Source organism: Canis lupus, chromosome 18, assembly GCF_048164855.1.
Source record: "Canis lupus baileyi chromosome 18, mCanLup2.hap1, whole genome shotgun sequence".
Classification (NCBI taxonomy): Eukaryota; Metazoa; Chordata; class Mammalia; order Carnivora; family Canidae; genus Canis; species Canis lupus.
In genome coordinates, this window is record NC_132855.1 from 35,892,306 (window position 1) to 35,919,947 (window position 27,642).

A 27,642-nucleotide genomic window follows, 5' to 3' on the forward strand; every position below is an offset into this window, starting at 1 on the left:
GAATATAATCTCAATAGTGAACATATCAGTCTTTTTGATATAAAAACAAAAAAATTGAATTTTTTATGTTTAAAATAGTTTTTGATATTTAAAATATTTAATGTTTAAAAAATTACATTCTAAGAGATGCCTGGGGGGCTCAGAGGTTGCTTTTGGCCCAGGGCATGATCCTGGAGTTCCAGAATCGAGTCCACTTCGGGCTTCCTGCATGGAGTCTGCTTCTCCCTTTGCCTCTGTCTCCTTTCTGTGTGTTTCTCATGAATAAATAAATAAAATCTTAAAAAAAAATTACATTCTAGCTCTGATGTGAACTTAGGGTTAGTGACATCTATTTCACCTTAAATAGAAGCATTTTTTTAAAAAAAGTTGTCATATTTTAGGTTTATGTAATCTATTTAGTAATATGCTTCTTAAATACCATTTCATCTTATTTCTAAAGTACTGATACTGGAGTTACATAGTAATATCTTTAAGATAATGTCTTTGTAAGAATTGTGTTACTTTCCTACCATATTGTACTTCACCCACTGTACCTTTCATATATGTTCACAATGAATCAAAGTTATAAGGAAGTGCTTTCTATTATCTCTATCAGTTACTGTCTCTTTCCTCTTCAAACAATTTTTGTCTCCTCAAATATCAGAGCAAATTTAATACAATTGTGACCTTAAGTCTTATAAACAATAGTTCACTGTAACTGTAATCTAATGAAAAATACATTTAAAAAACAAAGCTAAAATGGATAAACTTGTCTCTTATATTCTTAAATAAAAAGGAAAAAAACATTTCTAAGGGTAAGGAAAAGTAAATGAATAAGTAAATAAATGAATAAAAAGTAAACTTTCCACTTACTTATGATTTTTAAAAGTCATGGTGTACCCAGAAAAATACTAGTATATCTAAAGCATGACTTCTAAACCAGGTTGTCATTAACATTTGAGTTGGTTAAATTCTGTTACAGAGCATGTTAAACAGTACCCCTGACCTCTACCAACTTGATGCCAGTAGTACTTTTCCATTTATGAAAACCAAAAATGTCTCCAGACATTTCCAAATATCTCCAGGGAGAAGGGGCACAGAATCTCCCATGGTTGATAACCAGTGATCTAGAGAAATGAGAAAGATATTTATTTTTAATGTTTTATATGTAAATATACTAATTAAGAGATCTTATAGTACAAAATCAGCTTTAGATGTAACATGTCAACAAGTTCAGACATGAAGTACATCATATTCACACAATTTAGCAGTTTTTAAGCAGCGGTCTAGTAGTAACAACTTTACCTCTTTTGTCATAATAAAGATACTTGTAAAATATTATATATTATAGATTTTTTTATTAGATTTAATCACCTTATGTCTCAAATGGTCTTTTGAAATGGCTATTTGTAGAGAAGAAAATTTTCTATAGATGTTTTATTCATTTACACTTTCATAATAATTGTTTGAATATTTGCATTAGTTATATGATATGTTTCCCTTTTTGTATCTGCCAGCCCATTAGGGAGCTATCTTATTTACAGATTCACTGGTACTGTTTTGTATGGATGATAGCTCTGTTAGAGAATTAGTCTTTTTATTATTTGCTTCAAAATTAAAGATTAAAGCAATTAGTGTGAAATTTGAATAACCACAGTGCTCCTTTTATTTTTTACCTTTGCCTTAGTTTTAATACAAAGGAATTATAATCATTATTTTTAAACAGCATTTTCTTTAGTTTTTATTATAGAAAATGTCAAACATATAAAAATGGGAAAATAGAATAACACACCTCTATATACCCATTATCCAACAAATAATCTACATAATCAAGTATTCAGTCAGTATTCAAAACAGTAGTACAAATATATTTATTTTGTAAACAACATTACAGTTGTAAAGATTGTCCTCCAGAGCACCTTTCCTCTAATCTGAATAGAACTCTACTGAAACACTCATGAAATCTGGCATAAACTCAAATAGTAATTTTATGCTGCCTACTGAGTACTCAGATGCTGTCAGATTATAAGGAACTAAACTTCCTGCTCAGCTGTGACCAATGCTTAAATAAAGACAGTTCCCTTATACTATTTGTATTGCTGTGCAGATTCAATTTTAACCCCATTCCTACACTTACAGAGGAGCAGTTGTTTAAAATACAGGGGAGGAAGTATCCATTGATTTCTAAACTGTTGTTCATTCAACTATTAAATTAATAGGGATGAGTTGTCAACATGTCAGGATCCTTACTACATGGTCTATGCTTCAGTATTGGAGGACACTTGGATTCTGGGTAGATGTGAAAGTACGTTAACCATGGCAGACCTCCCTGCTTTTTTTGAAATTTAAAACTATTATTTAGGGTACATAGACTGGCCAGTATAAAGTCTCTAAAAATAGCTTCTAAAATAATTAACTTTTAGTAAAGTATATATTTACCAAATAAGAAGGCAATAAAATCAATTGCTAATATCCAACACTTACTTCAGAGATTTTATTTTGTAACATAAAATTTATACAACTATGAATGTCTGTAGTATGCGTTTTACAAATAACTTCTTCATGGCTTGCCTCTTTGGAACTTTAAGAAATTTGGGGATCAGACAGGGCAGAGATTATTTTCATCATTATTGAATCATTCATTTAGCACATATTTAGTGAGTATATACTAGGTGTCATGATGGAAACTAAGTTCAAGGGCTCAAAATAAAAGGCATAATCTTTTTTGTCTCAAGATTTTACAATCTATTTGGAGAAATAGACAAGAAAATCGGTAGTGGTAACTGTATGAAAAATATTGTGAAAGACTCATTGCAGAACTGAATTTAGTGACTAGTAATGTGTGAGAAATCAAAAGAGACTTATTGGTTGAGGTTTTGGTATTTATAGAGACAGGAAAAGAGATGAATGAATAAATTGGGAGCAATATTGTACATGCCAAATTTGGGTTCCCTTCTCTGAAAGTTTGTTGTGGTGGGCAGTATAATGATTCCTAAAGATGTCCACCTCCTTATTCCCCAGAATCTATGAATATATTAAGTTACATGTTAAAGGAATTGGAATTTGTAGATACAAGTAAGATTGCTTACGGCTCACCTTAAAATAGGCATATTATCTTGATCCTGGATTAACCACATGGGCCCAATGTAATCACATAAATCCTCAAAAGTGGAAGAGGAAGGCAGAAGAGTAGGTCAGAGAGAGTGCAAGGTTAGAAAGACTTGATTCTCTTTCTCATTTTGCTAGCTTTGAAGATGGAAGAAGGGATCAACAAACCAAGGAATATGAGCAGCTTCTAGAAGCTAGGGACAGCCTTCAGTTTATAGGCAGTGAGAAAATGGCAATCTCAGTAAGGAACTAAATTCTGCCAGCAACCCAAAAGAGCAGTAACCCCTAGAACCTCCAAAAGGCATGTAGCCCGGCCAATACCTTGATTTCAGTCCAGCAACCCTATGCCTACCAAATTTTTAGCCTTCAGAATTTTAAAATAATAAGGATTTTTTTTTGCCTCCTAGTGTTTTGTAATTTGATAAGGCAGCATAAAAAAATACATCCTGAAAACTCAAAATAAGATCCAATCATCTATACATTCGCTAATAGAACTATTTTCCATTTGCATATGTATGTAATTCTTTCCAATCATTGTCCAGACACTTTTTTCTATATATTTAAAAATATTTCAATTAAAATCTACTTATATTTTTAGGGAAGTACTAATTTTTAAATATAAAATATATAAACTTATATGTGAATTGTCTATTATTTTCTGGAAATGTAAGGTGGGTGCTCAAATAATACAGTCCCAGTGGTAGGGCTTCCCAGAGGATTCATCTGGAAAAGTATTTTTTTTTTTTTGTTTTCTTTTGTTTGCTTGTATGCAAGTGTTATAATTTTGTTAAATTAACATTTGTTAAGGTCCTGAGGGCTGGATGGTGATCCATCACAGTTCACTAAAAGACCACAAGAAAAATTGAGGTAGAGAAACTTATTATTCACACTGATGGAAGTATATGGCAAGCATGTCTTAAGGGGTCACACAGGGAAGTCAAGTCAGAGTGAGGTGGAAACAATGACAGATCCTAGACAATGCCTTTATTAGGGTAGATAGGTAGAGTGCTTTGGGGCTTTAGAGCTAAGTCCAGATTGGTTAATCCAAACCAAGAAGAGCAGGGTTTTGGTAATTTCATGAGGCTCTTATCTAAAGGGTAAACAAAAGGAAGGCTGTAGGAGGTGGAGGAGACTTTATTACAAGGGCTGCTGGAGAGTCATATCAGGAACTTATATTCCCATGTCATATTTATGACTCTGCAGGCTGTTATCAGGGGCATGTACTTGCATGAGGGGCTAGTGTTGGGGTAAGGCCCCAAGCTCCACTTAGCCAAACAAAATGCTGTCAAAGCAGCAATACCATGGAGTAGCTTTATTAAACTGTGGACACTTAGGTTTTGCTTGTATTCTTGTTTACTCAGGAAAATTTCTAGTAAAGTAAAGGGAAGATAGTATTAATAAATATTAATGATAGCTACCATGAAAGGATTGCTTATTGTAATCCAAGCCCTGGGCTAAAAACTTTATATCAATTAGATCATTTCTTCCTTCTAGTATCCTTTGAGGTAGGCATTACTAATACTATTTTATATATGAGAAATCTGCGGTTTAGTTAGATAAATTACCTGGCCCACTTTCAGAGTCCATATTCAAACTCAAATCTGCCCTTAGCCTATCTGGGATCCATTTTGCTTCCAAGTTCTAAAAGGTACTAAGTTTAAGGTCAAAAAAGCATTCTGAGTACAATAGTTCTATCTTTCTTTGCTAAGATTTCAGGTTATACAAATAATTCTTGCATTTCCTGGGAGGATTCAAGTGGAAGCCACTGCTTCGAAGGAGTAGCAACCACTCTGCTGAATCTCATTTAAGTCTATATCATTCACAGTTGTAATGTGGCCCTATATTGTAGTTTGTTCTCATTTTAATGTTAACTTCAATACCCTCCAGTCTGAGATTATTGGAGACAGTAAAAATTTTTATGTATATGTAATTGTGGTAAATGATTATTGTAAATTGTGCCTATTTATTTTGAATTGCTGCTTTAATATTAATAATAAGGCTATAACCTATTTTCAAAAAATACTTATCTATTATTATTGCCAGAACTGTTCATTCTCTTCAATTTTGCTGTCTTTCTGGCCCTATTTTATTTTCCATCTTTTGAAGAAGACTGACAAATAATGAGGCAGAAAACACCTTGCAAATTCACTAAATTAAAAAAAAATAGTTTCCTTTATTAATTTTGTTTTCCAGGGTACATGTAGAAAGGAGAAATCTACAATTAAAACATCCACTTTCTCAGGTCAACAATCTACTTGTTATGTTTTGAAATCAAATCCTATTCAAGTAAAGCAAACTGATGGTTACCAGAGGGGAGGATGTGGATGGGATGGGTGAGATAGGTGGTGGAGATTAAAGAGTACACACTTATAATGATGAGGTCTAAGTAATGTATTGAATTGTTGAATCAGTTGATTGCACTACCGAAAGTAATATAACACTAAGTTAACTATACTGGAATTAAAATAAAAAAACTTAATAAAAAATAAATTTTTAAAAAAAGTAGTCTATTTTCCTACCTTTCATTTCCCTGTACCCTACTCATTACTCACTGCACAAGGATTCAGCTCCACACAGCTATTTTTTATTTCAACCTCTCTTCTCAGACCAGGTCCATATTTCTTACTGCTGGATAGGGCTGCCATTATAAATTCTAGAAGCTCCTCTAACTCATTATTTCCAAACTCAAACTTTCTTTCTAAAACATGCATGTTCTCTACTTTTGGTGTCAGCAGTAATAACATCCAGTAATTTATGTTCAAAACATTGTCTAAGACCCCGTCATCATCATCTTTCACCTTCCCAATGGAATCAGTTCTCAAGCTCTGTTGAGTCCACCATAAAAAAATATTTCTGAAGAGCTATCTCCTTCCTCTGCTCCCACTGATACTACCTTCAGGATATTTCCTTTTTTTTTTTTTTTTGTATTTCAAGTTTTTATTTAAATTCTAATGAGTTAACATATAGTGTAATATTGGATTCAGGAGTAGAATTTAGTTATTTATCACCTACGTATAATACCCAATGCTCATCGCCAGTGCCCTCCTTAATGCTGATCACCCATTTAGGCCATCCTCCACCCCCCTTGCTTCATCAACCATCAGTTTGTTTTCTAAGAGTCTTTTAGGAGTCTCAGTTAAGTTTGCTTTCCTCTCTTTTCTCCTCTTCCCTTATGTTCATCTGTTCTGTTTCTTAAATTCTACATGTGAGTGAAATCATAAGGCATTTGTCTTTCTCTGACTGAGTTATTTCACTAGCATAATACACTCTGGCTTTATCCACATCATTGCAAATGGCAAGATTCATTCTTTTTGATGGCTGAGTAATACTCCATTGTGTGTGTGTGTGTGTGTGTGTGTGTGTGTGTTCTCTTCTTTTTCCATTAATCTGTCAATGGACATTTGGGCTCTTTCAATAATTTGGCTCTTCTTGACAATGTTGTAATAAATATTGGGGTGCATATACCCTTTCAAATCTGTATTTTTATTTTCTAGGTAAATACCTACTAGTGCAATTGCTGGATCATAGGTTAGCACCATTTTTAACTTTTTGAGGAGGCTCCATATTGTTTTTCCAGATGACTGCACCATCTGCATTCCCATCAACAATGACAGAAGTTCCCCTTTTTATGCATCCTTTTCAAAATCTGTTGTTTCCTGGATTGTTAACTTTAGCCATTCTGACAAGAATGAGGTGATATTTCATTCTGGTTGCCCCTCATTTCTCCTAACTTGATTCTGTCTTTCATTTTTTCTTATGTCTGCTTTCTAAAACAAAATGTGATCGTGTCAGATCCTTAAAAGGGTATGTTTGAAAGGTCTCAATGACTCTTCATTGCCTACAAAATAAAAAAAAACTACTTCACACAAATAACACACAAAGCCTTCTTGCCAAAACAATTGAAACTGAATTTTCTCAGACACCTAGCTCTAATTAGTTTAAAGGATATACAGCAAAAAAGGAGTGTGTTAAATGACACGTCAGAGCTGCATCAACCAGATCCGAAGTCAGAATTCTACAAAACAAATGACCACATTACTTGAAGAGATAAATAGCATTTTAGGAAAGCAAGGGACAGAGGAAAACTGTTATAGATTAAAATAGACTGAAGACACATACCAACAAACGTACCATATGGATGTTTCAGAGGTAATGTGGCTGAGTATTAGATGATATATTAAGGATTATCATTAAGTTTATTATACATATACATGAAGTGTAAAGATTTTAAGATTTTTTCCATCAGGTATACATTCTGAAGCATGAATAATGAATTTACTTTAAAATATTCTAGAGATGAAGGTGGTAAGGAGAGAGATGAAGCAAAATTTATGTGTTGATAATTGATAAAGCTGGATGATCAGTACAAGTGCTCATTTCACTAATCTCTACTTTTATATATGTTTGAAAATTTCCATAACAAAAAATATTTTTTTTGAAAACCTTCATTAATAGTACTCAAAATGATTTAACAACCTTGCTTTAGAATACCTTGCTAAACTTACCTTTAGACATTCCCCATCCTGGCCTCTGGGTAGTATTTAACCTGTCAAACACTTGTATGCTAGGTCTGGACTCCTGAAGACATTCCTACACACTCTGGTCTTAATTCTGGAGCAATCCAAATTACCTCTCTTAAGATAAACTAGAAGTCTTAAATCAGTTACAAAACTACCTACTGCTTGCTCTTTGTAAGTATGCTGTCACTCTAGCATGCTCTGAGTGACACAAGAGTACTGGCAACTTTGGAAAATGCAAAACATAACAAAGTGTTTCAGTTTGCATGGCAGACTTGGAAAGGTGGTTTCAGATGATCTAATCTTTATTTGTAAACGTTGAACTGTGATTCTATAACTTCACTGATATAAAATGACAAAAACTTAAATGTTGAATGACTTCTTATTGAGTGCAGATTTTAGAGTTTAGAGGGGAAAAAAAGATACTATTCAAGTAAAACCAGAGATGGAAAATACTTACCTATCTCAGTGACTTCTTCATGAAATGACAACTATAACAGCAGACATGTATCTTTTTTAAATAATTGTTTTAAAAAAAGATCCTTAAGAGCAAAGGGAAAAAGTACTTAAGGAAGAATATTGAGAAACATTTCAAATACAGGAGGCAGATAGCTATTGGTAAAAAGAAACAAACCACTTCATTATCAGCAAAGTAGGTGAATGAATCCTGTGGGACTATGAATAGCAAAACAAATTATTGTGACCTGCTAAAACTAATGAATAAAGTAAGAACAATGTAAACATAGAATATATCAAGACAGAGTCAGATTGCAAATATCTCAAAGCAATTGCTGGGACTCAGGAGACTGAGGATAGATTTATTTTATTTATTTATTTTTTGGTAATATATAGTCAAAACAGGAGAAGACCCTTGGCTAAAGACACCCTCATCTTCCATCCCAGAGATGGAAATATTGCATTTTGGGTTGTCATGGGCTTTTGAAACTCTAAAATCCAGGAAAGTATAGAAGTACAGAATTATTTAAATTATTTAAATCAAATGATACAAGAATGATAAATCAGAAAAGAAGAGGTCAAAGATACCTTGTGAAATAGATTTCACATGTGGAGGTACAATAAAATCACCTGAGAAATGTTGCAAAAATTTAGATCCCTACTCTCTACTACTGATCTTTTGTGTCTGAGTATGCTGAGATGGGTCTTTGCAATATTTATAGTATTTCCCAAGTGAATCACATTTTCTGTTTATATTTAGGCCATCTTAGATAAATGAGAACCTTTTCACTTTTAGACACTAAAGCAGAGAAAGGATATCAATAACTCCTTTCAGTAAGCATTTTAAAAATTTACATTGGTACATCTATGTATTCTAATGTGGATCTTCTTAGAAGGAAAATGAACTGATTTTCTTTTCTGCTCTTAGTAGCTATGGGAAGTAATTTATGACAATTATCCTTTTGCTATCTTTCAGAAATTTACTTAGTTCTGCTCTTTTTCCATTTCTTCCCCTCAAAAAAATCTAATTATTTAAACCTTCCCATCAAGGTCTAATTCTCCAGATCTTATTTTTTCCTCACTTTCAGAAGGTCACTCACAGAGCAAGAATACATATCAATTCTCTGGTTGAATAACTAATGTTTTGATGTACAGTTTTATGCTTAGGTGTTTCAGTGTAGTCTATTTTGTAGATATTAATGAGATTAACAACAAGGCTTTATCGAAGTCACAGTACCAATATCCAAAGTGTTAGGCATTTTACAGGAAGGAAAATGACACTGACTCTGACAAAGTTAGCAACCACCCATGAGGCTTTTTGGAAGTCATGGGAATAAGCAACATTGGAACTATTGTGAGCTTTTCTGGCCTATGGATACACTAAATATCCTGTCCTCAAATTACTAACTTTCATTGAAGAAAATGCTTATTAGGCTGTCTAGTTAAATATGTAGACAAAAAGCCCATGTTTCAAAAACAAAACATATATGCACTGTGTAGAGAACACAGATTCAGGTTATCTGATTCTAGTCTTTCAATATCTTTGAGAGATTTTAATACTGTCTGTATGTAAAGAATTGATGGACATAGATTCTATCCAATCTGGCTGAAGTTCAGTTGTCTTCCTTCCACTCTGTGGACAACTAGTTTTCCCTCCATTTGCATATTTACATCAATATTCTTGATCTCTAAGTGTTTCTGTTCTTTAGATTCTTTTTTAAACCAGTTATAACATCTGCATGGTTCCCTTGTGAGTTAAATACAATCCTTAATGTGTGTTCTTTTATATACATGAGAGTTATAATTTAGCCTTCTCCTGAAAATTATCTCTTAACAGATATCATCTAGTGTGAATTGTGTGTATTTTAAATTTTACTGACACTAATTAGATAACTCAGTGTCAAATATTTGAAGGCTTTTATTGTCTTTTAGAGGTCATACTATGATAAATACTATATTGCATATTTGATTTCATTTTATAAAAAAGCTGAAAGAAACTTGAATTACAAATGGCAGAAAAGGCATTTATAATTAGGTTTTGATGCAAGCAAATTAATGACTCAGTATGTTATTTAGTCACACAGTTCACTGAGATTATCCTTATTTCTTTGCTACACTTGGATCTCTCATTTCCTATAATGACTCTTCTTAATGTTCACCTTTCCCTTAAGTCCTCAACTACAACTCTCCTTTCATGCTCAGTAAAGAATTTGCTCTCTCATCACAAAGAAAACCAATGCTTTTAGCAATATGATTTTGAATAATCATAACAGCTTGAAAGAGAAGTATTAATATTCATATTGAGAAAAGGAGTTGGAAATTTGGAGATATTCACTTATCCAAAATCTGCATAGTGGCACCACAACCACCATGGGCAACTGTTGGTCTTCCCTGTGGGTTAGTTCACCAAGGTCACCATAGCAAAATACCATAGACTGGCCATTAAACAACAGAAATATGTTGTCTCACAGTTCCAAAGGCTGGAAATCCAAGATTAGGGTGTTGGCAGGTTTGGTTTCTCCTGAGGCCTCTCTTCTTGGCTTGCAGATAGCCACTTTCTTCCTCCAACAGACTTTGTATGTGTGTGTGTGTGTGTGTATTCATCCCTGGTTGTCCTCCTGTGTCCTAATCTCCTTTTCCTAGGATGCCAGTCAGTTTGGAGGACAGCACCAATGTTAATCTTAGGTTAATTTAGTGACCTCCTTAAAGACTGGATATCCAAATACTGTCACATTCTGAGGTTCTCAGTTCAGGGTTTCAACATATGAATTTGAGGAGGGCACACTTCAGTCCCTAACAACCTGACTGCCCTTTTCTGTATCCCTGTTAAAAGCAAACAGTAGTCTTGTTTCTCTTCTGCCTTTAACCCAAAGGAAACTCCTAAGTTGGGCACATCCATGATGTTTTTATTTAATGCTTTTTTATTTTTTTAAAGATTTTATTTATATATTCCTGAGAGACACAGAGAGGCAGAGACATAGACAGAGGGAGAAGCAGTCTTCTTGCAAGGAGCCCGATATGGGACTCGATCCTGGGATAATGGCCTGAGCCGAATGCAGACGCTCAATCACAGAGCCATCCAGGTGTCCCTAATACTTTTTTTATTCTGAAATAACTTACAGAAGAGTTACAAAAATAGTGGAGAGACTTCTTTTCCACCTCTCATCCAGCTTCCCCTAAAGTTGGCATCTTAATTATATCATAATATATTATCAAAATGAAGAAATTCATGTGGTCATAATACTATTAACTAATTTATAACCTTGCTTCAGATTTCATGAGTTTGTCCATCCCCACTCCAGTTTTCATGTGCCTTTCTGTTCCAGGCTGCACACTAGGAGCCCACATGGCAGCCAGTCATTGTGTCTCTATATCTTTGGCCTTCCTTGTCTTTCATATCCTTGACAATTGCTATATTTTGGATGAGTTCATTTGTAAAATGCCCTTCAGAGTTTATCTGTTGTTTTCTAATTATTAGATTGAGGTTACATATGAGTTTATGTATTGCAGCAAGAATACCTCAGAAATGGTGCTTGCTTTTCATTCTGCCATAACAAGAAGTACTTGATAGCCATATGCCTCATTACTAGTAGTATTTTTAATTTTTTTTTCATTACTGGTAGTATTAACCTCGATCATTTAGTATATTAAGTTTTTAGGGCTACTATCTCAATTTACCACAAACTTTGTGGCTTACAACAATAGAAATCTATTGTCTCACAGTTCTGGGAGTCAGAAATCAAAATCAAAGTGTCAGCAGTATTCACTCCTTCTGGAAGTTCTAAGAGAGAATCAGAATTTCTGGTGATAGCGAGCCATCCTTGGTGTTACTTCACTTGTAGCTACATCATTCCTGTTACCATATTGGTCTTCATATGATCCTATTTTGTGTCTGTGGGTTTTATCTTCCCTTTAAGGATACCAGTAATTGAATTTAGGGTCAACCCTAAATCAAGAAGGTTTTCATATTAAAGAAACTTAATTAAGCCTGTATACCCTATTTTGAAGTGAGGTCATATTCACAGGTACCTTAGGTTAATACTTGGGTATATTTTAAGGGTAGGAGTTAATAAATCTCATGTGAAGTTACCATTCTTTCATTTCTAATAAATAAATATCTTGAAGGAGATATTTTGAGTCTATGTAGCTATCTTGTTTCTCCACAAACTTTCCACCTACTAATTTTTTCAACCATTAGTTGATCTTGCCTGTTGTTCTAATAGTGATTTTCTATTTTTCTCATTCTTTCTGCACACATGAATTAGAATTGTGATGTAAAACAACAAATCTCACTCATCTATCATCTATCTATCATCTGTCAGTATTGTAGTTGCCAGATTTTATAAAGAAAAATACAGAATACCCAGTTAAATTTTAATTTCAGCTAAACAAGGAAAATTTTCTTGTATGCATATGTTTCATGTATATTTGGAACATATTTATATACAAAATATTCATTGTTTATCTTAAATTCAAATTTGATTGTGTGTCCTATATTTTATCTGGCAATTCTATTCACTATAGACACATATGTATGTAGTATATTCTGTGGGTTGTAATCCAATACTGTCATTATTTATTTTGTTGTTCAAATGGTTCCAGTTTTGACCACTGGGAGTTCTTTCATATTGGTTTAAAATATCAAGTCCCCATTTTTTTTTTATCCCTTTTTTATTTCCTGGCATCACAAAATGCTCTAGGCTTATCTTGTATTTTCAGAGCCTTAATTCCTTTTTATTTTTTTAAAGATTTGATTTATTTATTCATGAGAGACACACACACACACACAGAGGAAGAGGCAGAGACACAGGCAGAGGGAGAAGCAGGCTCCATGTAGGAAGCTTGATGTGGGACTCCTTTCTGGGTCTCCAGGATCAGGCCCAGGGCTGAAGGCGGCGCTAAACCGTTGAGCCACCCGGGCTTCCCCCTAATTCCTTTTAATGAAGAATGGTATTTAGAAATCAAGATCTGGGCTGAAAGTGTGTTCATTGCTATTGGGCTGTCATTATATCAAGGACCTCTCAGCAGCAAGAGCTTGAAAATGTATATATGCTTATGACCCATGCATAGACATGCATATTTCTGATCTCCTTATAAGTGATAAATAGAATATTGCCCCCCCCTAAAAAAAAGCCCATGGCTTAATACCCAGAGCCTCTGAATTTGTTACCTTACATGGCAAAAGAGAATTTTCAGTGTGATTAAATTAAGGATCTTGAGATTGGGAGATGATTTCAGTGGTCCCAATGTAATCACAAAGATTCTTAGACATGAAAGAAGGGGGCAGGAAAAATTGGAATTAGAGAGATTTAAAGATGCTATGCTTCTGGCTTTGAAGATGGGAGAAGAAGGCCACAAAACCTAGGAATGTAAACAGCCTCTAGAAGTTGGAAAAGGCAAAGAAGTAGATTTTTCTCTAGAGTTACCAGAGGAGAATGCAATCCTCCCAACACTTTTGATTTTAGTCCAGTGCATCCTCTTTTGGGCTTATGACCTCAGAACTGCAAAATAATAAATCTGTGGTTTTAAAATAAATTTGTGGTCATTTGTTATGGCAGTAATAGGAAATTAGTACACTAATCTGTAAAAATATTTAAAAACAGTGAATTCCTATGGATTTCTCCAGTTCTAATCTAACAACATAGCAATCAATTCAACAACATAGGGTTCAAAATCTTTTTCCAACAATGAGAAACCTATCATTGTCCATAGTACATTGACTTATATGTTCAACACTGCTATTCACATGAATTATTCTCGGAATTTGTAACCTATATCTCTGTATGAAACACTTTTACTAACTAGAGTACAGCATTTGTGTATAGTGTATTTTGTATTTAACTTTTTTATCCTCCACTCAAAATACTGTTTTCCAAAGTAAATTACACTATTTTCTTCTCCACCTCCTTCAATTGTTATTTATTTACATATCATTATTTAGTTAGATTTATTTGCTATAATTTACATATTATTTATTTTAGTTTCCATCTCCCATCTTGGTTGACATTTTATTAAATTCACATGCAGTAAAATCATTATTTATGGTATACATAAATGGGCATTGATAAATGCATAAGGTCAATATCTTCCAACATAGATATAATATTTAAGAGTTCCATAGCCTCAGTATTTCCTTATCCTGTTCATTTGTACTTAATCCAACAACCTACTTTTTTTTTTAAGCATTATTAAAAATTTCACTTATTTATTCATGAGAGACACAGAGAGAGAGGGAAGTAGAGACACAGGCAGAGGGAGAAGCAGGCTCCATGCAGGGTGCTTGACATGGGACTCGATCCCTGGTCTCCATGACCACGACCTGGGCTGAAGGCGGCGCTAAACTGCTGAGCCACCCAGGCTGCCCCAACATCCTACTTCTTATGAATGGGAATCATGCATTTGTTTTTCTTCCGTATAATTTTGTATTTTTCAGAATACAATGTAAGTTAAATCATCAATGTGTAACTTCTCAAGCTTGGCTTCTTTCAATTAAAAAGAACATTTAAAAATCACTCCTGTTATTGTGTATCGATAGTTTATTCCTTTTTATTGCTAATAATACTTCATCATATATATGTACCACAGTTCATCCACACACTTACTGAGAGACATGTGGTTTATTTCCAATTTTAAGGGATTATACCCTAGGGTTTATAATATCTACTATTAATTAACCAGTTAAATCAATAATATTTTCCATTTCGATTGTAGTGAAAGAAACTTATGACACTATACTCCCAATTTCTTTCTCCTACCCATTGTTCTACTTTTTTCATATATTTTGCTTTTACATCAGCTGTAACTACATAATATGTCAGTACTAATTTTGCTTTAACAGTCACTTCACTTTTAGAGCAATTAAACTGAGAGAAGATGAAAATAAATGACTTATTTTAACTTTATTGGATTTTCAATACTGTTCATGTATTTGAATAGATTTCATTTTCTATTTGGTATCATACTCCTTCTGCCTAAACTACTAACTTTAACATTTTTGTAAACTAGGTAGGAGAAATTTCTGAGCTCTCTTAAACATATTATTCATATATGTAGCCCTGAGATTTTTGGTAAAAGAGGGAAAGATAAACAGAGGAAGAATGAAGGAGAATGAGCTTATTTTAGCCTAATTTTTCTAGGATCTAAGGTGTGATATATTTCATATGAGCTATTTTTCCATGTTTAAAATGTGTCATATACATATAGATATAGCATACTGCTATTTGCATATAAAGATATACATAATATGCATCAATCTGTAAAGACATACACAAAACTATGATTACTTAAGCATATAAATGAGATTGAGGATTGAAAGGGAAGTTTTACTTATAATCTGCATATTTCCATATTCTTTGGATTTTATTATTAGTATATACTGCATAAATTTCTTCAAAATAGAAAAATTGTATTTTAAAAAGCAAACTATCTTAAAAATACATCAAATTGGTTTTTCCTCCAATGTATAAGCAGTGCAGCACAAAAACTCTATAATTTCTAAAATCTAAGATTGCTTATAATGTATATTTTCTAAAGTTATAAACATTAGAAATTGTAGGTTCTGTTTCTCTTGTTCTTAATTCTAGTTTTTAAATAGTGTAATCTTAAAATTTTTGTTAATCATTCCAAATCATTACCCCTTAAAGAATTATCCTATATTTACTGACTCAGACAAAATAATGATGGAACCAAAGAATACATTAGTCAGTTGTTACTACTATGTAAAAAATTAAAAATAATATGCTTCCTTAAAAGTAGGAGGACTGATACTCAGTATATTTTTTTTTCTTCCTGTTTTGTCTGATTTTGTATTGCAGAGCTCTAAAATTTGCTCCAGAAAATTTCTTGTCCATCTGGAACCATCTTTGAATACTATATCATTGCTGTGCCTCACTTTAATGATTTAGTGGACTAATAAATCATTAGAAACACTGATCTGGCTGATGATGCATTTGAGTAATACATCATCAGAAAAAGGTGCTGAGATGATATATTATCCCAAAGATGGCGCTGTGCAGAATAGAATCAAGGAAGATTTCTAGTTGCTGCATAGAGTGCTCACTTTGGAGAGGGCTTCATTTTAAAAAACACTCACTATCTTTTGGCTAAATTTTAATCCATCATTAAATATCTTGTTGCAAGGCTTCCACTCTAACTTTTGTTCCTAAAATCAGACACTCCAGGAAATCATGTTTTTGAGGGAAAATTATTCTTTGTTCATCAAGAAATGCATTGACATGATACTTTGGACTTTTTATTGAATATTAATTGTCTACACCTCTCAGTGATAAAATGTTAGACTGTATAGTACAGAGATATTTTTCATCATCTATATTAATCATCATTTTGCATATTCTAAAATAGCAATACTAGAATAATGTGACTCAGGAGACACATTTACAATTGCTTTTAACCCAGAGCTATATAATTCCTTTGTGAAGCAGTCTTTAAAATAGTATAATTTAAAAGTAAATTCTCAGGACTTGTAGATTAAATTAGAGTCCTATATAGTTTGAGAGCCAGAGTTCATCACTCTTTTAATATTTAATTATTATTATTATTCACACTAATGGTTTTCCATTTGTGAGAAATATTGTACCATATTTTTATACCAATTCATGTCTGCACTCTAAAATTGAATAAATAAGTTTTTGTTTTTGTTTGTTTTTAAACAAAAGGAGCAATATGGCCAGTGAAATAAGTACCCTTATACACTTTTAATATTAATATAAAATGATATAATCATAACCTTATGCCAAAGTCTTACTCTGATGTGAAAAGAAATGCCTTATTAGTTTTGCAGATTTTTCCTCTGATGATTCCAATACATGTTCATTAATCACTTTTCTAAAGCATCTGAATACCTTGGATTTCAGGGGGAAAACTTGATCCTTTGATTCCACAGAAAGAATTTTCTTTTATTTCTCCTCCAACATACCCTACTCCCAGCCTGCCCAATCCAGTTCCCATCTAATTCTTGCCTAAAGAATTGTTTTCAGCTGGTGGGCAGAAAAACAAATCCATTCTTTACAGGATAAATGTTGCCTTCTACTCAAAAAGAAATATCTTACCTCTTGACCCACTCTGGACAATTACAATAGCCAGAGAGTACATTGAGCTATGGGTGTGCAGTGTTAAATCACCTAAGATGAACACCCATAATCACGATCCCATGCCATTTGGCAGTTACTTCTTCTGTGATAGGGGAGAAGGTCAGCTTATCTCAGCCTGCCTTCGATGGTCTGTACATGCCTCACCAACTCCTTTCAGCACACATTTCATCCTCTTAAGCAAAAATTTTCAAGCATAGATAGTTCAAATCCAGAGCAACAACAATCACACTAAATATTTGTTTCATATTATCTAAGGAGTCTTAATTATGTGATAAATTTTCACCTATTTTGATTACTCAGCAGAACTTTTAACATATTCATTTACAAATTCTCCATTTTGTTTACTTTCAAATCACTCAAATCTTTTCCAAGGACAATAGAGGGTATTTACTTTAAATCTACTTGATTAAATGACCTGATAAAGTGATTCTCCCCATATAAAGAAGCTGTTAGCTTGAAAAGGTAAATTCCTATCTTCTTTTTAGATTGTAGAAAGTATTCCTGACTTTGAAATTGGCAGTTTTTGTTGCCAGGCTCCACAGGATGTCTCATTATACAAGCTTCAGGGAAGAAATTTAGACTTTAAAAAAAAAAAAAAAAAAAAAAACTAAGAATGCTTTTTACACACAGGCACAATATTCCTCTATGAAGAATACTAAATAAATAATCCAAAGTACAGAAAAAGCTACCCTCAAATATATGCATAGAAATATTATTGACAATAATGAAATAAGAGGAATAATGTAAGAGTCCAACAATAGGGGACTGCAGGCAAACCACAAAAAAGTCTTTCTAGTTAATGTTAGACTATCTCTTAGTTTTCAATAACAAAATTTCATATAATACACTTTTCTTTCATTACAATGTTTGTCAGTTATTATAGAGGGACATTTTTTATTTGTATTTTTAAAACACAGTTAGACATTTTAAAAAATATGGTGCTTGGGAAAATTTTGCTACATTCCAGATATCAGTATTTGGTTATACATTTGGAAAAGAATGCCGAGTCCAAAGAAGAGACAGATATCTTATGGATGTGGCTGGCCGTAGAAAGATACTGCATGATTGCATCCAGTGTGCTGCTATAATGAACTTTTCTTTAAAAAATAGCTTGGTATTGCTTTTGCATCTGATAAAGAAGGTTATGACTATAATTCACATGTTGATGTTTTCTCAGATTTCTTTATTTTTTTGGGAAAAAAGTTACAGCTACCACTAAGCCCCTATTCCTCCCTCTATTTTGCCCTTCATTCTTGTGCCAGATACAATGAATATTATGAAGTTGATGTATATCATTCTTACACCTATTGTTATATTTTACATACACACGTGATCATGTAGTAGTTTGTGTATTTTAGAATTACATAAATATTATATGTCTTTTATAATTGGTTGTTTTCACTCAATATTACATCTTTGCAATATTTCCCTGTTGTCATATATAAACCCAGTTCATTCATTTTAACTAGTATATTATATTCTGTAGTGGAAATAAACCATTCTTCAACATATGAATTATTTTTTTCATTTTTAAACATTTTAACACATTGACTATTCCAATAAATATTTTTGTACATCTCCGTCCTTCTAGGATACATATTCATATGTAGAGTAGGGTTGCTGGGTTAAAGGGAACCGTATGAATTCCCTTTGGTTGATCATGACCCCCAGTGTGTGGTTGCCAGAGGAGACCATATAGGTTGCCTAGAGTTCCATTTCCACCCAAAAGTAACAACACGTCTCTCTCCTCCTCACTAGGGTGGTATCAAAGAAAACTGGTGAAAACTCAGGACTATGATCACTGCCCAGATGTAGTGAGGCCACTCCTCTAGTGGGTGTCAGTAGAGCCAACCTAGGGAGTAGTAATGAAGCACTCTAACTCCTCCAGCCTGAAGTATAATAGGAGATTAGTGAGGAAGGAATCAGAACTCTACCCTTGTTCAGTAGTACTAAGGAGCCTCTGCCTTGGGTGTGAATGGAATCTGAGTGGAGAACCTGAGCTTCTATCCCTGCCTAACAGAAGCAGGGCAGCACCCTTCCTCCCTCCAGCAGACAAGTGTCAGAGGAAGGCAATTAAAACAGGTTTAATAAGATCCAGACTGTGATAGCATAATACTTCTAAAAAGTCTAAGTTTTAGTAGAAAATCACTTGGTATATGAAGAACCAGGAAGATCTCAAGGTAAATGGAAAGGGACAATCAATAGATGTCAACACTGGGATGACAAGAAATGTTAGCATTATTTAACAATGATTTTAAAACAGCCATTATAAAAAAAATGCTTCAATGAACATTAGGAACAAATGAAAACATAGTAAACAAATAAATAATAACACAATAAAATAATAAAGATAAAGATAAAAACATAAGCTAATAACATAATAAATAAAAATTTTAGAACTGAAAAACATGTTAACCAAAATTAAAAACTAAATGTATGCTCAATAGTGGAATGAAGACAAAGATAAAAGAATCAGTGAACTGGAAGATATAGAACAATAGAAATTACCCAATATAAGCAATAGAGAAAAAACAGACTTAAAAAAATAAAATGAACAGAGGCTCAGGGACCTGTGGGATGATAGCAAAAGACTGATGTGACCTGGATGAATCTCCAGAGAATTATGCAGAACAGAAAATATAAAACAAAAAAAAAAACAAAAAATAATCTCAAAAGAATATATACTGTATGATTCTGTTTACATAACATTTTTAAAACTAAATATATATCTATATATCTATGTATCTATATCTATCTATATGTATAGAGAGAGAGAAAGAAGAGGAGAACAAATTAGTGGTTGAGGAGCTTAGAAGGGGGCAAAGAGGTGAGGGGAGTAGGGTGTCTATAAAAGGACAAACTTAAGGGATCCTTGTGGTGATAGATGTTTTATGTCTTGACTCTATCAATGACAATATACTTGTTGTGATAATATACTATAGCTTGCTAATTTCTTTAAAAGAGACCTCAAACACAATTAGATTGAGGATTGTTTCAGCATATAAAATTTTGGGAAGACCACAATCAGATGTTACTTTACTTTCAGGCATACAACTTAGTGATTTGATGAGTTTGTACATTATGCTGTGTTCACTGCGAGCTACTGGTTGTTCTGTTACATCACTATTACAATACAGTTGACTATATTCCTTATGCTGTACCTTTGATTTCCCTGACCTCCTCATTCCATACCTGGAGGCCTATGGATCTCCCTCTGCCCTTCACCCCTTTTGCCCATCGTCCTCCCAACCCCCAATGGCAACCATCAGTTTTTTCTCTGTATTTATAGGTCTGATTCTGCTTTTTGTTTGTTCATTGATTTGTTTCTTCTATTTTAGGAATGTAATACTGTAGACACTTTTACTGGTATATTTTCATAATTCACAAGTATAGTTCATATTTTCATAATTTCACTGATATAATTTCATAATTCTTCCTCATAAGTATGTATACATATTCCTGGTAGTATTTGTCCTTCTTTTTTCTCCACAACCAAAGCCTTGCTTTTCAAATTTTCTTTGCCAGTCTTGTTTGCTCAAGTGCTTTAAAAGTTAAATAAGCATCAGAACATGAATTTAACAGTTTATAATGTTTATATACACAAACAAGCATTTATAGCATGAGAATTAATCATCTCAAGACAAATAGTTTCTTAAAACTTCATGAATCTTCATCATTCAGAGAAGATAATTTCCTAATAAGTTTTTTAAGTATTTCTACTTCAAAATATTTAGAATGTTAATTTTACTTAGGTAATTTTGGCAATTTATAACATGCAGAAAAATGACCATTTTGCTGATTTTGAAGTTTATCTTGGCAAAGTCCTACATAGTACCCTCCGTAATTATTCATGCACACTTCATTCTAAATTTTATTTCAAAATTTTAAAATGTATTTTCTTTTAAATTAATTTTTGAAGGTTTTGAATATGCTGTTGAATTTTTTCAAAAGAATTAGTCTGTGCTTCCGTTTATCAAACATAATTACCATGAGTTACCACTCTGCATTTGTTTCTAATTAATTTTAATATTTAATATTTTATTCATTTTCAATGTATAAATGATCATGTTATATATGTCATGGAATATATTAGGTAAGTATGCAAATATATAATTGTATGTAATTATTTCTAACTCACTCAATTGTACACTTAGTTTTTAAGATAAATATTTTGCTTGTAAATTACATACTATTTATATATCACATATATAAATTAGATATTTTCCTCAAAATTTAATACTCAATATTCTAATTTATTATGTTGAATAAGGACCAAGGTCTTAATCATTTAGATAAATGTTGTAACTTTTGATGACCTGAGTTTAGCACATTTTCAAGGATTTTAATATATTGGTGGAGTGTATGAGTTTATCTTTGATGCTATAGTTACTTGAAAATTTAACATTCAACTTTTGTGATTTTATTTACTTAATATATAATATTAATACTTGTGGTTTAGGTATGGCTTTTTAAAAGAATTGGTGGTGGGTTCCTCAGAGGCATAGCATATTATGATATTTTTAAAATATTCCAAGCCTGCTTCAAATATTCAATGCTCCATAAATGTGTATGTGTAAGTATACATACACAGATAGATGAATAGATAGATATGCAAAAATATAATTTTGATGTATGAAAGAGTAACATGTCAAGTTACATTTTGTGATCTATTCATTATTAATTGCTAAAGAGATAAATTTTTAGGAAATAAATTATGAACAGTATAAATTAAAGAAGACTACAGATCTCTTGAGGACTTGTTCAGTGTGATAGAGGCATTTTATAATATTTCTATTTAATACTGTAAGAAATTGGAATCACATTTAAGAATTGTTAGTATTGAGAACTATTTTCTGCTAAAAGTTTACATTAGGAAGATAAAAATACAGAACACAAGGAAAATTAATTTCCCTTTTCAGTTAAGTATATTATATAAGTCTTTTAAATTAATTTTTTAAAATAAATTTATTTGTGCAGTTCCAATACACATGAATAAATATAATTCCTTAGACTGAAGTTGGGATTTCCTTCTGTTTGGAGGAGGTGTCCTATCACTTAACATTTTTCCCCCCAACTGCAGTTTGACTATTTCCCAGAAGGACATTTCCTTTAATTTCCTTTTGGATTATCTAGCTCTCCGGGTTTAAATTTAAAGTTTAAAAGAACCATTTGATTTTAATAACTTTTATGTGTAGTGCTCCATTGAATTTGGGCTTTAGCACATAGAACTACTTTTCCATAAGGTGATTTCTAGTAAATCCCTGTGTGTAAAAGCAAGATAAACACACATCACTGAGTTTGTTATTGCAATTAAATTATTGGATTTTTACATTTGAATATGTTTTGAGCGTTGAAAAGCATGAAGAGCCTGTTTTCTCATGTCGGTCATGGACACTTTTCTGACATTTAATAACTTGAAATAAGCCTGCCAATATTCTTAAATGTTTGAGAATATGAAAATGCTACATATTTCACATAGGGAAAACAATTCAGTAAACCACGTTTGCTTAATAGCAACCTAAATAAACTTCCACAGAATTCATTTTGTGAAGTCTAAATTCTTCTTTAAAATACTCTAATTTTGATTTTCCCATTATTTTCCCTCTTATACAAGTGGTTTTTTATATAATGTTTCACTTATTTTGTTCAGACTAAATTTGACTAAACTTGCTCTCACTAAAATCTTCTTTCTAATGACCATTTATGTACACTACTAAGCATGAACTGTACGTACTTTACTGGTACTTTTGATGAATGCACATTTTAGCATCAATTGGGTAGTGGAGCTAATTTATCTCTTCATATATATATTCATTTCATTTATTCAATGCCATTCACTTATTCAGAAAATCACTTATACAGTTATCCAAAAATATTTATTCACTTGGTGAAACACTACCATGTAGTAGATACCATTTTGGTCTTGAAAAACTTTTTTAGCCAAATTTTCCCTCATATAGTGACCATGAGTAACATAAATGCATCTTTCTCAAAACATATTTTCATTTCAATCAATACAATCATACTCTTCATGAAGCCAGACACTTTATTGATTGCATTCTTACTGCAGTTTTCTCAATTTTGTGAGAATGTACATGTGTATGCATGTATGCATGAGAGAGAGAAAGTGAGAGAAAAGTGATGTGGTAGGTGCTTTTATTGGTCACAATATAGTTATGAGTTCATATGAGAGCAGTAAATTCTCAATTTACCTTAGAATTCCATCTTTCAAATGATATATTAAAATGAAAAAAATGCTAAGAACAGATTACATGTTTACTGAGGTTTTTTTGGGGGGGAGGAGTAAAATATTAACAAAACATACTATGTTTAAAATTATTTAGGAGTAATAATTTTACAAGAAAATATCAGAAGATGACATTTTTTTTAGTTACGTTTCTTGTTCAGCTGGCTGTATGCTAAGTAATCCCTCTGAAGTATTGTATGTGATAGCTCTTATATTTATTAAGAAAAATTAGGTTACACATCATAGTACATACAACTAGTGGGATAGTATAGGTCTCAAAGCATCTGCCATTTTTGCTGATAGGTAATTAATTCTATTCTTCCTGTTTTTTTTGTACATAATTCCAGAGATATGTTAAATCTCTAATGCAAACAATTTAGGTGGAAACAGACACTATATTTCTTGGAGAGACAAAATTAGCTCCTGTCTATCATAAGAATTAACCAAATTAATTCTTTCTCTTTTCTGATTGGCAAGTCTGTTGTTATTCTAACATTTTATGTAGACTTGGGTTAAGAATGATGTTGCCACTGCACTAAAAGTTGGCACAGGTTTTTTTTAATACTTCATGAGAGTTATTTTTGTTGTGGTATTATTATTCTAGTAAATGTATTCCCTTTGCTTCTCTTCTTTCACTTTTAAATTAAACAAATACCCACATGGTATCTTCTCTCAGAAGGAGACTGCACAAGGCACTCTGCTTTGCCTCAGAGGAATGTAAAGGTCAATGCAATGGTTGATATCAGTGCCTGGATGGTGGTACAAAACAGCTATGGACAAAGGGAAGAGTAATTCTAACTTGATGGATGATGTGCACATTTTTACTTTACTTTTTTTTTTAAAAATAGCTTTGAATAAAATCTTGAAATACAGCTATTGTAAAAGCAAATATCAATTAATTAATATGTATTCAATTCCTACTACCGTTTAGATTGTGCTGATGATACTAATCTACATAACTGAAGAAGCAAAAGTGTCAGATGACACAATTCTTGGGTACCCCTATTGAGAACTATTTTGATGGAGGAAAAAAATCTTATCTGTGATAGTTTTAAATAAGAAAATACACTAGAAATATCACAAAATTTTAGAAAATTAAGTTCAGGAATTACCACATGGCTCTAAAAGAGACGAGAACCAGAAATTGGAAATATCAAAATAAATGCAACTGTCTTCTGTTTTCTAGGATTTCAGGGTTTGTTACCTCTTCACCCACCCCCCAAAATAGCTCAAAATTTTATTTTCTTTCTCATGTCCATCCTTCTCTGCTAACCTCCAGCTCAATGATGATATACTGGAGTATATTCTAAATTCTAATTCCCAGGAGGGAAAATATGATGGCTACAGCTTTGATCAGGAAACCATCCTTGGCTAATCATCTATTACCCATAATTGGGAACAGGGTCAGGTCACATCAAAGGCTATTATTTCCTGTCCAATGTTGAAAGTTCTCTGTAAAAGGATCATAAAGAAGCAGTAGTCATAGATTACTAGATTCAGAAAATTTAATCATTTTTTCTGAACTGTCTATATTTCATAGTCTGATTTATACCATGATTTAGTTTGGACGGCACCTAAAATAATCTTGCTCATGAAATGTAATTTTTTAATAATAGCACCTGCAGAATTCAACAGAAGTAAGTTTCTAAAATAGTCAGAGCTAGGTCTTTAAGAGGAGGTTTCATCAGGTGTGTTAGTAAAAAATATATATATATAATGGAGTTACAAAAGAGCCTAAAGGTACAAAATATCAGTGAATCTATTGTGGTAATTCAAAACATAGTGGCTGCAGTTGGAAATAAACTGATATCTGGGCATTTTCTCACATAAACTTTCAGCTACTATTGGACATGCTATAAATCAATATGGTTATACACCTAGTATCTTTCTCGTCATCTCAATCCATACCATAACCATTAGTGATAATGTTGTGTCCCACTGTCACTCATCTATAACCAAAGCAAACAGCACAACTTTGGTTTTCTGAGTAACAGCTTAAACATATAAGAGGTCCATACACTGGATGCATGTCTGGGTAATCAGACCACCTCTGCCCTGTGGAAATTTTAATTTTAGGAGTTAGAAATTTGATCATCAGTGTCCTCCTTTGTGATTAAAGACCACTCAAACATTTGAGTTACTTATACAGACATTTAAGATCAATTTCTCATTTACCAGATTGTTTGTTTTTCTTTTCCAAGTTGAAATTATTCTATTTGATGCTAACTATGTAACTCTGTTTTTTATTCTATACATTATGACTTGGGCATCCTCACAAACCATTTATCTATCAGAGGTAAAGAAATTGCTTGATTCTTAGGAAAGAATAAGAGTGGCAGCTAGAACCTTACTGTTAGTCTTAGTAGTTTTATTTAATTTTAAGGCCCTAACCTGTCTTAGTCAAGGATAATTTGGTTGTAAAGAGCTGAAACCCACTGAGAGAAACTCAATAAAAAGGGGAAGGGGATTATTGTGTAAATATAACAGTCTTAAGGGATCCAAATCAAGGAAATATTGCTAGCCTCTTTTACAACTGTGTGTATGTCTCTATTTTTTCCTTCCTACCAACACCTTTGCTCCTTTATATTTTCTGCTGTTTTCTTTTGTTTTCATATTCAGGCTTCTCCTCTCTCATCTGTTTGTAGATACCTCATCTTAGCCAACCCAATGCAGTATGCGGAGTCCCCAAGATTAAATGATCTTTCAGTTCAACACTTCATAGTTAACATAAGTTGAAATACATAGATATATTTTCAGGCCTTGCTTCAAAGTTTGAACTGGTAACCTAAATAATTCAATTTAAATCAGGAGTCCAGCTAGATATCCCCAGCTGGGCATGGAGGCAGATTTAGAATTGAAGTCTCTTCTCTTAGAGCTTTAGAAAAGTCTGATTCTCTAGGAAAAAGTGGCTGCTTGGGAAATCATTTACATTTCTGATGCATAGCTCTTGCAGTTCTGAATTAAAATTTGGAAAGTTATTAACCACTAAATATATATTATATATCAGGTATCTATTTTAAGTTTTATTGTATTTATTCAATATTATTTTCACAATAATCCAGTGATAATTGAATTACTACTACCCATTAAAATTTTTAAAAAATGAAAGCAACTTTAAATGATTCTTTGGTGGGAGGAGACAAAGCACAAATTAATCTGTTTCTTGATTTCTTTCTTTTTTTCTTTTTGGAAAAACTCTAAAAAATGTTATCTAAGCAATCTTTCTCTTTTCTTCATGGCTATAAGCCATGTTAAAAGACATCAATGTTAAAAGACATCAACTATTTTTCTCTAACATCCTTTTCAAAATTTTTCAGTACTGTCTCCTTTTTCAAATATTTCTTTATTCATTTGAGATTTTCTGACATATTGGATATTTCTTTCCTACCTTCCTTCCTATGTGGCTTTCTTTCTTCTTGCTGTACACACACACACACACACACACACACACACACACACCTATACAGAGAGATGGGGAGGATATTTGTTTGGTCTCATTTGGTTTTTGGTTACTTGACAAGTGATGACAAGGTTGCATCTACCTTGTTTTGTTTTTATCACTATCTAGAGATCTTTCACTTGGTATTTGATAAAGGCATCAACAGAGTCATAAACACATACAGAGAATAACCACATCAGCTTTGAAGTGGACAAGTATCTGTGTATGATTCTGCCAAAGTTACTTAAATACTGTAGGCTCTGAAATAGGAATATTAATATCCACCCCATGGGGTGATTTTGATGATGGAGTGAGAAAACTATGAACTGGAAGCATAGTTATCATAAATGATAGTGATTACTGATGTAACGAAGCAAATTTCATCAATGTGTAACCATGGCTGCAACTTGCTTTACTTTTTGTTCATTTTTCTTCACCAGAATATTATTAAAGCAAAATGCCAGTAACGACAAGTTCAGCTTCTTGATCCTATGCCTAGATCCTTTCTTCTCATCATTCTTGTTGTTTATTCTGAATTATTTATTTCCTTCTGGTGCATGTTGTCTTGGTTTCATCCTATTGACAACTAATACACACACTGCAGTGAGTTCTTGCATTTTGTCAGTGATTTTTCAAAACTGTCCCATTTTGGAGTAATAAATTACATGATTACCACAGCTATTAGAGGAACTGACTCAATTAGCTATTTCTCAGCCCAAGTCATCATCCTTGGTGGTCCTTTCTTAGTAAATGAGCAACTTCTTAAAAATAAGAAATACCAAAGAA